A 12,688-nucleotide genomic window follows, 5' to 3' on the forward strand; every position below is an offset into this window, starting at 1 on the left:
GAATTGTTCAGATTGCCAACAATCGCTCATCCGCTAGCGGCTTATAGATACCAAAAAACAAAAGTTAGTTACATTATAAAGAAAAAACATCAGCCTAGTTTCAGGGGCAATGGAATTATTAAATTGGAATTACATTATTAGTATTCATTAATTTAGAATACTCATTCCACTTTTCAGCAAGGATGGGCTTTCACATAGGCATCTTTCATCCTTGAAAAAAATGAACACACTCACTCAGTACTCTCCCCAGTGTATAGGGAGGTTCTGGTTGTTTTAGAGGCAACCCCTCCATTGAAGCTCCTCTTCTCCCTTCCTTCCATATCAAAAAAAATATAAGATGTCAAGGCCAGAAGGACAGGGCTGCTCCTGCCACAACAGTTATTTCCTCAGACAGCTGACTTGATGACATTTGATGGAATTGTCTTTCTTCTTTCCCAGTCTCAGTTTTTAGTTCAACTCTCTTGTCTTTGGCAAAGAACAGTTCCTCCTTGACACCCCCCCCCCACATTTCTGGAGCAGAACTGATAATATCTAGGCCAGGAGGACAGGGCTGTTACCACACAGTTATTTCTGCAGGCACTTCTAATGTACCCTTCCAGACAACACGAGAAACTATGTTATGATAATATTGTATTCGTTGGATGTGCTGTAAAGTGGTAAATCTGGTTTTGGAGTGTTTAGACATACTTACGGATTGTGTTCTGAATGCTGTAATCAGAATTGGGGGAATGGTAAGATAGGCGTAAGGGCAATCTTTTTTGAACTCTAACATCAAAATGTTTTCCTTCCCATTCTTAAGACTTGATTGCCTTATTCTGTCCTCTTGCTCTCTGTACATGTTCTGAAAAATGTAAGTTTATTTTTTTTTCTTAACTGCTCAAGCAACTTATTGGGCTAGGCTTGCAGAAGACTGGCATTTGGAGTAACCGGTTAGCAGATGGTTGTAATGTGTGCAAGGACATCCAGTGGTGTACAAGCATGCATGGTAGTCTAATTGCCTTGTATTTTTCTGTTAACTTTTTTTGGCAACAGAAAAAACTTTTTATCAGAAGCAATGTGAAGTGATAATTATTCCTGTCTTAATTGTATGCTTTTTGTAGTTTTATCTAAACACAATGGAATTACTGAGAGCTTATAAGCATTTTACCTTCAAGTCGGCAATTCCTTCTGGTGAGGGGGGTATTTAGGTCAAGGTTACTGAAAAAAAATCAGAGTTTATATTGGTTTAATTACATCTTAATCTAGGGGAAATTGCTACCTGTGTATTCTGATAATACAAGTATAGAGACTAAAAAAGTATATATTTGTATGTGACAGTTGATGCATTTTGGCCAGCTGCCTTCAACTAAATAAAAAGAAATTAGATAGCAGAGGTTGCCCATGAAGCTTGTTCTGCCATCTGTATAGTACTTGGATTTCAATCTGGAGAATATCTGTATGCAATCTCCCCAGAACCCAATTGATGTATAAATATCCCCAGTAGCACAGTGAAAGAGGCAGGAGGAAGGTAGATATCCCCCAGTCCTCCTAAAACTGGTTGTACAACTGTACCATTATCTAGCAAGTTCAAGAAGCATGCACATAAATGTTTAAAACTTGGCATGCATCTGCTTGTACTTGGCATACATCTTTTAAAAATTGGATGCAAATGCTTAATTTGTTTGTTACATTAGAAGAAATTGTTTGCTAGTATGACATATTACATTACCAAACAGAGCTGGTTAAACTCGGGTCAAGTGCTCTTCATTGCTCAATTTTTTAAAATGCCAACTTCTGTATTTTTATTTGATTGCTTCAAATGTTTTTGCTTTCAGTACAGCTTAGTTTTAAGGAAAAACCATTTTAACTTGTGAATACAATTTAAAACTTGCATATGAAATGGGAGTTTCACGAACTTCATCATTATGAAGTGTTTTGCAGTTCTATATTCAATTGGAAGTCAATCCATTGAACTAAGAGTGACTTTATTCTGAATAAACATAGACAGGATTGGAGTGCATGTGATCTAGTGTAAAGACATTTCTATGTTAAGGCAAGGCTAGCTAATGTGATGGCCTTCTGATGTTGTGGGCTATAATTGGCATCTTCCCCAGTCCAAAAATCTCTGGAGAGTGCCATGTTGGCTATCCCTGTGTTAAGGAGAACTGCTTGGCATTGGACCAGCCATCTCCTCTAATTTGTGGTCATTTTGGACTGCATATGGCAAAGTGAGTTCAAGCTATGCTTTAAGGGCTTCTGCCCAAAGGCAAAAAAACTACTATTGTAGGGTGGTAGGTACTAGTGTAATTTTTGGTCTTGTGCCAGAAACACAACACTAGCATATACCAGGTAATCATAACTTGCACCAGTCACATCAAAGTATGCATTTGGACACCCTGCTTCAGCCTTTTGGTGTAAATCCAAATACATAAGTGGGTGAACACGGTCTATATCGTCAGGAATTTACTACAATCTCCCCATGTGGCTGGGTGATGTGGAGCTATTTAAATTTAGCAAAAGCTACATCTGAGTCTTACACCGAATTAGTTGAGAAAATGGGCTACAAAACTTAATGAAGGCAGATAAATGTTTGTAACAATTACCATTTCTATCAGCAATAGTAAATATCCAAAGTAAGCAAATGTTGATAAAAGAAAATTTCTGAATCAAAACTACATGTGTAAATTCATTCCAGATCACATTTACTAAAACATCCTTTCTTTTTTAAAAAAGAATGCTCTGCTTTGTATGTTCAGTATTGGGAACCATTCGCTGGGAAATGACACAACTTGGATTTACTAGCCTTTGAGCATTTAACCACAAATCTCAGTATAGCTCATAGAAAACATTACCTGCTAGTCAAAATGGAACTTATCCATTATTATTTATTGGGAACTACTGAATCTTGCTTCATTCTGTATCTCATGCAGTCAGCTTGGGCTTTAAGCAACCTAAATAATCTGTTGTCACTTGCAAATTTGACTACCCCACTGCTCACTCATGATACCACAGCATTTTGATCACTGCTTGCTTCCCTCCATTGTATTAAATACCTGGGAACTAGTGATTGGGGATCATCCCTGTTCTGAGCACCAAGTTCTCATACGTCACGCTCATACTCCTCACCTGCTTGAGTTCTGAAAATGTTTTGAGACTTGACTTTGTGTTCCGTTTGCTCACCTTACTTGCATACAATAAAAAAAAAATCTTGTGCATGGACATTTGTTTCCTCTTTTTGTGGTGGCCCCTTTGCAGTCCCCTGCTTGGTCTGATGATTAGTTCAAATTCAATGTGGGAAAGGTAGTTTCCCTACTGGTGGAAAGTGGGGTGCTGCTTAGCAAGTGGGGTGCTACTTACCTATAGCAAGATGAAACAATGCTGGTTTCATAATCTCCATCTAGCTCTTAAGAAATCTTTGATACTAGGGACACCAATCAGTTGTCTTAGAACTATCTTGTACTGTCCTTGCCTGCTCAAGAAGTAATTTAGAGTTGCTTCTTTTTATATAAATGCATTGGTGGAATGTCTGTTGCATTCTTGCCCCACTATGTTGGCTTATTTAAGGCAGAAAGCAAAATCTTCAGTGCCAGATATTCCTTCTTTGCTCATATCTGGAGATTGACCTTGTTGCAAATGGCTTGTTTTGCTTGACATTGTGTTTATATCAGATATTGGTGCCTTTAAAAACATTTCTGAGCACCATCATTGTGAATGATTTATAACTCTACTATAAACTTGCTTAGGTGGACTCTTATGGACAGGTATGCAAAGAACTGTATCTGTTTCTTAGTGGGGGAATTTTGCTTTTGATTTGTATCGGCTGATGAAACTCTCTGATCACAGTATGTTAACGTCAAGTTCTCTGCAGGGTACAACAGTAATTGCTTATCAGGTTTTCTTTTATCAGGAGCCTTCTTCTAAGATGTCTGAAAAAGCAGACCCTTCAGGAGTTTTACTAGTCTTCTTCTGGCTCCACCACCAGGTGCATGAGTAAAAACCCACTCTAAAGGTCTGCTTGGGAACAGCATTCATCACAAAAACTGCTTGCTGTTTTGTGTATAACTAACAGCTGCAATTTTATTTGCAGGTAGGTAGCCATGTTGGTCTGACGCAGTCGAAACAAAATAAAAAAAATTACTTCCAGTAGCACCTTAGAGACCAACTAAGTTTGTCATTGGTATGAGCTTTTGTTTCAGCTGCAATTTTCAAAGTCATAAAGGCATATTGATGTAGAGAGGTCATACTTGTAAAACACAGATCTGGAGAATCATTGTAACACTAAAATAGTTAAGCTTAGCATTCCCTTTGCATTAGCAAACTATAAATCAACTGCATTATTTATTTTTTGCCTTGCTCATTAGGCAGAATTGCACCCCCATATGTATGTATTTGTGTGAGTGAGTGAGAAAGAGAGAAAGAGAATATTTTGAACAGAAGCTGTGAGGGCTATTGAAATAAAATGTTTGGGCATCAAACATGCACTTATTGTATGCAGTCTGGCATAAATTTATATGTATGTGAAATGCTTGCTGATTGATGGACATCTCTAGCTGTGGAAGTTTACAATGCTTACTCATAATTATAGCAGACTGTATCAGCATAAAAGGCATACGGTAGTTTATTTCTCTCAACAGTTTTCCAAGTTGAATGGATCAGGGATGTGGTGGCCATAGCTTTGCCTACATTTCTCATCAAAACCTACTCACTCCCATGTTGAAGCATCATTGTATAGCTTAGGCAGAATTAACAATTTTTGCTGTGTGCTCACATGTTGGTAGCAAGCCACTTCGTTATGTTGTGCAACATGATCATATCACAGCATAGGATGCACTTAGCTTTATCTCTCTAGAAACGTAGCAGGAACTTGCTGGGCAGTTTATGTGCACAAGCAAGAACATGCCTTCTAGGGTTTCATCATGCATTTTGTTTTCTAAATATTTGTTAAGACTGTGGGAGAGAATAGTTTTACATTCAAGTGATTTAATTCCACAAAATTCAGTTGCATCTATTTTCTGTTAAATATTATAATGTGATACTGGTAGCTCTTGTTTCCCCCCTCTCAACTTCCTTTCAATATTCTAAGCTGAGACATGAATATTAAGGATGAAAAGCATTGAACTCAGATTTTCTTATGTGCTGACTTTGGAGGATGTGGACACCATAGAACTCAATCTTGTTTCACTGCTTGAAAACTCTATTCCTGTCAGGCTATCTAGTCAACTGGGATAATATGACATTTAAAATTGCATCACAACAGTTGTTTAAAACCTGGACATTTTAAGTGGTGGCACACTGAGATCATCTTTCTAGGAATGAAAATCCCCAAAGCTGGTTAAAGTGAATTTAGCTTTCATACTTTATCAAATAAAAGCCAATTTAGACTGCTGGGAGACATTAGTGGTCAATCTTTGTAGGAAGTTCCATATCATTAGCATGAAAATTCTTCCTCATCTCATTTATATTTTAAGGGGCCTTCCTGTCTCAGTTTCACAGCATTATTTTACAGAAACCTGTTGACCTTAAAGAAATCCCTTTGTGGAACTGCCTATCCCATTTCACTCTCCAGTAGCTCTGACTCCTCGCTTGATTAGGAGTTTAACAATCTCGGTCTCCACATCCTATCATAGAACCTTTTCTTCTAGCATGTCTTTGAGAATGAGTTCCTCAAACTTCAATGGCTCATACATACACAGTTTTGACCCATTATAAAGGTCACTGCCCTTGTATAGTTGGCTCTAGGGCAGGGATGAAGAACATGTGGTCCTCTGCCCCCAAATTGTCCTATGGTTTTTTGTTCTCTGAATCTAATGTCAACCGTGCCATCACAGCATACTCAGAAATGTTGTTGTACATGGTTCACTACCTGGTTCCCACTTTCCAGCAGAGAGAATTCTAGTTGCAGGTGATAAGTCAGAAGCCATTCCACATGGTCATGTCTAGTAGAACCTTCTAAACTATTTAGCAAAAAGACCATTGGGTGCAATGGAACTCCATGTCCCAAGATTTTGTTGACTCCTGTGGGAAAGATGAGCACAAGAGCAGTCTCCTCTCCTGTAGTTTCCAGCAGCTCATATTCAGTAGCATACTGCCCTCAGCCTTGGAGGCAGAGCATGGCTGTCATTGTAAGTACCCACTAACAGCCTTTATCTACATGAATTAATCTATTTTTTCCTTATTCTTTTTCTGTACTTCTGGACATATATCTGCAAGTTCTTTAGTATTTTGATTGCCAGTTTTTAATGCTGTTCCTGTTCTTATTTTCTAATACTGCATCCTTTACTCAAACACTTAAAAAATTTATTACAAACATCTTTATCCAACTTGCTCTTTTTTCATGTCTTGAGTTTATCCTGTATGCCTATACAATGCTGGTTTCATAATCTCCATCTAACTCTAAGAAATCTTTGATACTAGGGACACCAATCAGTTGTTCTAGAACTGTCTCGTAGCTGTCATTGCCTGCTCAAGAAGTAATTTGTTCATAATTAAGAAGAAATATGACTAGCATCTTGTTGTTGTTTAGTCGTTTAGTCGTGTCCGACTCTTCGTGACCCCATGGACCATAGCACGCCAGGCACTCCTGTCTTGCACTGCCTCCCGCAGTTTGGTCAAACTCATGTTCGTAGCTTCGAGAACACTGTCCAACTATCTCGTCCTCTGTCGTCCCCTTCTCCTAGTGCCCTCAATCTTTCCCAACATCAGGGTCTTTTCCAAGGATTCTTCTCTTCTCATGAGGTGGCCAAAGTATTGGAGCCTCAGCTTCACAATCTGTCCTTCCAGTGAGCACTCAGGGCTGATTTCCTTCAGAATGGATGACTAGCATCTTACTTTTTTATTAATGCTAAAAAATTGCATCTCTGCAGAAATGTAACAGACATCTGCTGGGAATTAAAAATAACTTTTAACGTTCTATATATTAATACACATTCAGAGAGTAAGAAGCTACTCTGATATTGCAAGATGGGGAGAGAGATCTTTGTATAAAGAGGATTGATAATTTTTCATTTTAGCCAAGGGTTGACACCTTATTTAACAGTATTTAACAGTTATGTCACAAACAATAAAGAAGTACAGAGCATTGTATGGAAGAGAAAAGTTTACAAATTTTTTGTTTGCTGTTAGAAGTTATGAAGTTCCAGTTTACATTTTGAGTCATTGCAACATTAGGTATTTACTTACTCATTTTCAGTTCCAGATTTAGGGCATTGGTTTGTTTTGCATTTGCATGAATTAGCTTTTCTGGTTTTCAGTGACCTTTGAGAGGAACAAGTTCTAAATATACTAAGGTACTTCACTGAGAAAGATGTCCTGCCTTTGTAAAGAAAAAATATAGCTGCATCTCCTTCAGTGAAAGCTCCTGCTAGCTTCCAGGAGGGGCTTGCTTCTGTTCTTTGTCACTCTTTAAAAAGTGATTGATTCAAAATGAATGTTAGGGTGTGAGGCTATCAAGTGAACAGAATGGGCTTACTGGTACACGCACAAAATATTGGAGTAGAAGAGATTCAAAAGGCTGATTGCTGTGGCTGTTCTTCTTTTAGGATTTATTGCAGCCGCAGCCAGATTTAGCAAAAGACGTTTACCCATCTGGCAGCCTAGAATTGTCTCGTCAGCTGAAGCTAATGGACTTAGTGATGGATGCCTTTTGTTTGCGCTGCCTGACTTTTGAGTGAAAGGAGACAAAAGAAGCTCCACTGGCTTCACTGTACTGTGTGATAAGCTCGTGACCAAAGGCTGCTGCACTATGTTCTCTGTGACATGGGGATGGGGGGGAGAACAAATATTAATTGACAACTTAAGTGTTTTGGATCTAAGAATGCTGAAGCTGTACTGAATATACCGAATTCTAGCAGGCTTTGTAAGCAAAAACCTACATGGAAAGACTATACTGTGGTAAGTATTATGTAAGATGATTCTGTTTCAGCAGTTTAATGTGTGCATTGGATGCAGTTGCTGCTATGCCCTGATTCTGAATATTTTTAGTCTTTTGTTGTATGTAATCTGAAAACCCATTTGTATCAGTTAGGTTAATAGTTAGGACCTTTGTGATTATTCTGCATTTTGTCTCTTAAGATGGGTGTTCATGAAGCTAAATTACATGCATTGAAAATTCATCAAGTCCATTTTCAATGAGCAAACATGTCCCCTCCCCCATTTTTCATTACAGAATACTGTAAAAATATATCTGGAACAAAATTAAACTTCGTTAGTTTGATTGGGATGATGCAATATCCTTTCTTAGTATGCGGGATGGTTAAACATGGGTCTGTTGATATGGTGACCGACAGCTCTGTGTGTGTATGTGTGTGCATTAAAGTACACCTGATCAAGAGCACATTGGCAAAGTATGATCATAAGAAATAACAAGTAGCCGATTGATTTTCCTAATACATAAAGCTGTGTGGTGCTGAAACATTTGTTTCCTCAGCTCAGTTTTATCAAAGAATGTCACAAGAGCTAGTTTCAATTTCTTCACATTTTTATTTTGTATTGTAAACCAATTATCTTCACTGATTTAAAGATATTGAGCATATAGCAATTTCAGAGTGGCATTGAGTTTTCATAAAAGTAGTGAGACAATTGTGACTATAAATCAGCTTTTTTCCATTACTCACAACATTTGGATGTCACACTAAAACAGGAGTAGCTAACTTGTGGCCCTCCCATATGTTTGGCTGCCATCTTCTCTCACCAACCCCAGCAGGCATAGCTAATAGTTAGGGATTGTGGAATTTGTAGTCTGGAAAAAGTGGCTAGGACTTAATCCTTGAGTTTAAAGTCCCACTTCCCTGATAACTGGAAGAACATGCTCTACGTTGCTTAGATATAGAAGTGTCTTTGTACGTATTAAAAGTTTAAGTGTTTAGAATTTCCCATCTACCAGCATTGGCTGCAAGGGTGATGATTTTTTTTTAAATAAAATGTGTTTATTGCCTTTGGATTAAAAATGCCCTAGAGGTGTATTTGATGAAGGCCTGTATAATTGGTGACTCACCAGTCAGAATACAACACACCAGCCGTGTCTGGTGGTTGCTGTTTGCTTGACAAGCCCTCAGCTCTTGCTGACCTAGGCAAGGGGTGGTGTGTGTGTGTGGTCACGTGTTTTAGGTAAGGAAAATGTCATTGATTCCTCCACTTCCCACAACATATACAGTGGAACCTCGGTTTATGAACACCTCGGTTTATGAATTTTCGGTTTATGAACGCCGCGGACCCATCTGGAACGGATTAATTCACTTTCCATTACTTTCAACGGGAAAGTTCGCTTCAGTTTATGAACGCTTCAGTTTATGAACAGACTTCCGGAACCAATTACACCCATGCTTCGGGTTAAGTATACTTCAGGTTGAGTACTCCGCGGACCCGTCTGGAACGGATTAATCCACTTTCCATTACTTTCAATGGGAAAGTTCGCTTCAGTTTATGAACGCTTCAGTTTAGGTACTCTGTGGACCGTTTGGAACGGATTAATCCACTTTCCATTACTTTCAATGGGAAAGTTCGCTTCAGTTTATGAACACTTCAGTTTATGAACAGACTTCTGGAACCAATTGTGTTCATAAACCGAGGTACCACTGTATGTATCATTTATTAGCTAACTTTCTTTGACTTCCAAGATATATTTGTAACCAAATAGTTGTACCAATATTTGATTGGTGATTAAAACTTGCTTCTTGCTGTTGGGAGAAAGTCGGTGTCATTATGCTGTTAATACACATAAATTGATTGGTCTGCACAGTGCATTATGGGAAAGATACACTTCAGCCATCATTTTAAATGTTGATTATGCTTTAATGGTTCTACACTAAATATATTCATTTGACTCTTAATGGACACCCAAAACCATTCAGGCTGAATGTGTTATTCTTATCAGTGCTCTGACAAAAAAGCATACACTTAACATTTCTAGATGTTTCACTGTAACTTCAGGAATCCCTGTAAGCAGATGGCTTATATACAAACAGTGCACACTTCATTCATGCTACCTGGAATTCCTTTGTTAGATTATAGTCTTTGCAGGCTGTAGACTTTGGAGTCCTTCTGTAGAGTGGATTCTCCACCTTTCATGTGAAAAGTGGAACAGCTGATGTCTCTTGAAAAGCATCAGCAACCATTAGCCAGACTGTTAGGGAGGACAAAATATTTACCATGTTAGTTCTTCAGATTGACATTTTTCATCATCCCTTGTTCTTATTTTCCTCTTTGGTCATTTTAAATTGCATGATTTTTCTTCTTCTTTTCTTTTTCTTCTTTTGTGAAGCCCCATAATTCTTTACCACTAACTGGAGCAATAATAAAGAAAAAAGTTGTCTTGGGAATATTTAGCTAGAGGTGTGGTGTAGTGGTTAAGAGCAGTAGACTCGTAATCTGGGAAGCCGGGTTCACGTCTCCGCTCCTCCACATGCAGCTGCTGGGTGACCTTGGGCTAGTCACACTTCTTTGAAGTCTCTCAGCCCCACTCACCTCACAGGGTGTCTGTTGTGGGGGAGGAGGGGAAAGGAGATTGTTAGCCACTTTGAGACTCTTTCGGGTAGTGATAAGGCGGGATATCAAATCCAAACTCCTCCTCTTCTTCTTCTTCTTCTTCTTCTTCTTCTTTCTTCTTCTTCTTCTTCTTCTTCTTCTTCTTCTTCTTCTTCTTCTTCTTCTTCTAAATCAATGGTCTATCTTAGAAGAAGGATTTGCAATTTCTCTCCTGAATGAATCCATTTTTAAAAAAAGTTTATATTTTAACCTACAGAAGAAAACAATAGGATTATTGTACGAAATTTGGATACATGATGCTGATGAGTGCATCCATTAAATACACAGTTTATTACTTATTTCATTTGTATCCAGGCCTGTTGAACAAATCAGTCTTTGCCTGTCAGTAAAAGGAAAGCAGAAAGCAGGGCAGCATAACATCACATGGATGGGAGTTCCACAATCTGGGAGCAAGCTACTAAGAAGGTGCTCTCTTGTGTCCTCACTAAACATGCCTGTGAATGTGACAGGACAGAGAGAAAGACTTCCCCAGAAGATCTTAAAGCCTGGGCTCCCATAGGAAGATACACACCCTGAGTTGCTTTGGGTTCATTAATGGAGGTGGTGAATTGCGATGAAAAAGTGAATAGGAGGTGGGGGCATTCCTACTTGATATACCACTTGGTATTTGCTACAGTGGCTTGGAGGTTTTTTGTTTTGTTTTGTTTTTTAGCAAGTAGTATGTAAATTTTGTAAAATAATAAAAAGAGAAACCAAAATAAAATCATGCATATTTGAATTGGCTATGAAGCCCAATGAGTTTTGTGTGTGTGCTTTTAGTTGAACTGTCAGATTGAAAAATGTTACAAGATCATTCAGACTCTGAATTGTGAGGGTTGACTAATAAGCGGAAGAATAAAGTATTTATGAGAGTGTACCAAATGCCGGCCTGGACTGAGAGATGGCTTTTACCTGGTGGGCAGAATATTTAGAAAGTGTTCTTTTGAAGCAGATTACCCACCAGACTCTGTGTACTCTTACGATTAATTTAGTGCTGGTATATGGAGCAAGAGAGGCTACTTGGGAGTCAGATCCTCTATGGTCCAACTGAATGGGCTTCAGTTTTTGTCATTAGCTTATTGCATCCTGCTAAGAAGTGAAAACAGAGCTGACTTTTCTATCCAAGAGTTTGCCAAGAGTGTTTCCAATTGTCAGATCACTGTAGTCACTTCACGTCTCAGGTTTTTCCACTCAGGCCTAGGTACTTTTATAAGAGGGATGTGATGGTAGGACTGCCCAGGAGCAAATAACATGCAATGTACTTCTCAGTCTGTTCTGTCTCAAAGAAAGGTAGGGATGTATTCTACTTTGTCAAAAGTGTGTAATTTCCCAGTACCACCCTGCAACTGGAAGCCCGAGTGAAGAATTAGGCACAGATGATGGCTTGTCCAAAACATAATAAACTCTGATTATAAATATTAATTTAATTTCCATAAAGAATGAAAGAAATCTAAAGTTACACTGGGGGGGGGAGGGGACAGATTCTCTAAGTAGTTCATGTTGTTGCTTAGTCGATTAGTCGTGTCCGACTCTTCGTGACCCCATGGACCATAGCACGCCAGGCACTCCTGTCTTGCACTTGTTATATCCTGCCAATATTTTCAGTAACTTGTATGTTAAAGAGAAGCATCTTTCTTCAGTTGGCATACAGAGAACATGTGCTGTCCTAGCAACACATAAAACACATTAAGGAGAGTGGGAAAACTATTGGGCAAACCTGTTCTTTGTCTCTGGAGATTCAGGAGAGTGATTGGGTGACAACAATAATGCATCATATAGGATATTGACTGGGCCAGGTTTTGCATGGGTCACAATGGCAAACACAATTTTACCTCCCATAAATGACATTGAGAAGTGTACAGTTGAGATCTTCTGTTCCCACTTGTCAGATTTCCCACATGGATTGGTAAAGTGCAGCTCACATACTTACTGGCTTTTGAGATTATGTAGACAGGAATCTGGGCAGAAAGATGGCATTATGAAGAGAACTAGTGTTGGATTACTGTTATAACTGAGACCATGCATGATTCAGTATATTGAACATGATAGAAACAGCTCTGTAGAGACAGCTAGAAACAACTGTAGTTCATTGAGGCCACCACTTGTTTACTGGCAGCACATTCTGAATCTTAGCAGGTATTGAAAAGAAAATATTATGAGTCCCTTTCTGATTGGATGGTATAAACCT

General features: G+C 38.7%; 1 protein-coding gene across 4 annotated transcripts in view; it reads left to right on the forward strand.

The window, feature by feature from the left end:
* Nucleotides 1-12,688, forward strand: part of PTK2 (protein tyrosine kinase 2) — a 199,157-nt gene that overhangs the window by 25,827 nt on the left and 160,642 nt on the right. The window contains exon 3 of one of the 4 annotated variants that reach the window (XM_060277581.1): nucleotides 3,887-4,066. The exons of the other annotated variants lie outside the window; for them this stretch is intronic. The gene's annotated coding sequence lies outside the window, so the exon portion shown is untranslated. The remainder of the gene's footprint in view (nucleotides 1-3,886; nucleotides 4,067-12,688) is intronic. 4 annotated transcript variants of the gene reach the window in all.

The sequence above is a fragment of the Zootoca vivipara genome, chromosome 8, assembly GCF_963506605.1.
Source record: "Zootoca vivipara chromosome 8, rZooViv1.1, whole genome shotgun sequence".
In the NCBI taxonomy this organism is placed as follows: domain Eukaryota; kingdom Metazoa; phylum Chordata; class Lepidosauria; order Squamata; family Lacertidae; genus Zootoca; species Zootoca vivipara.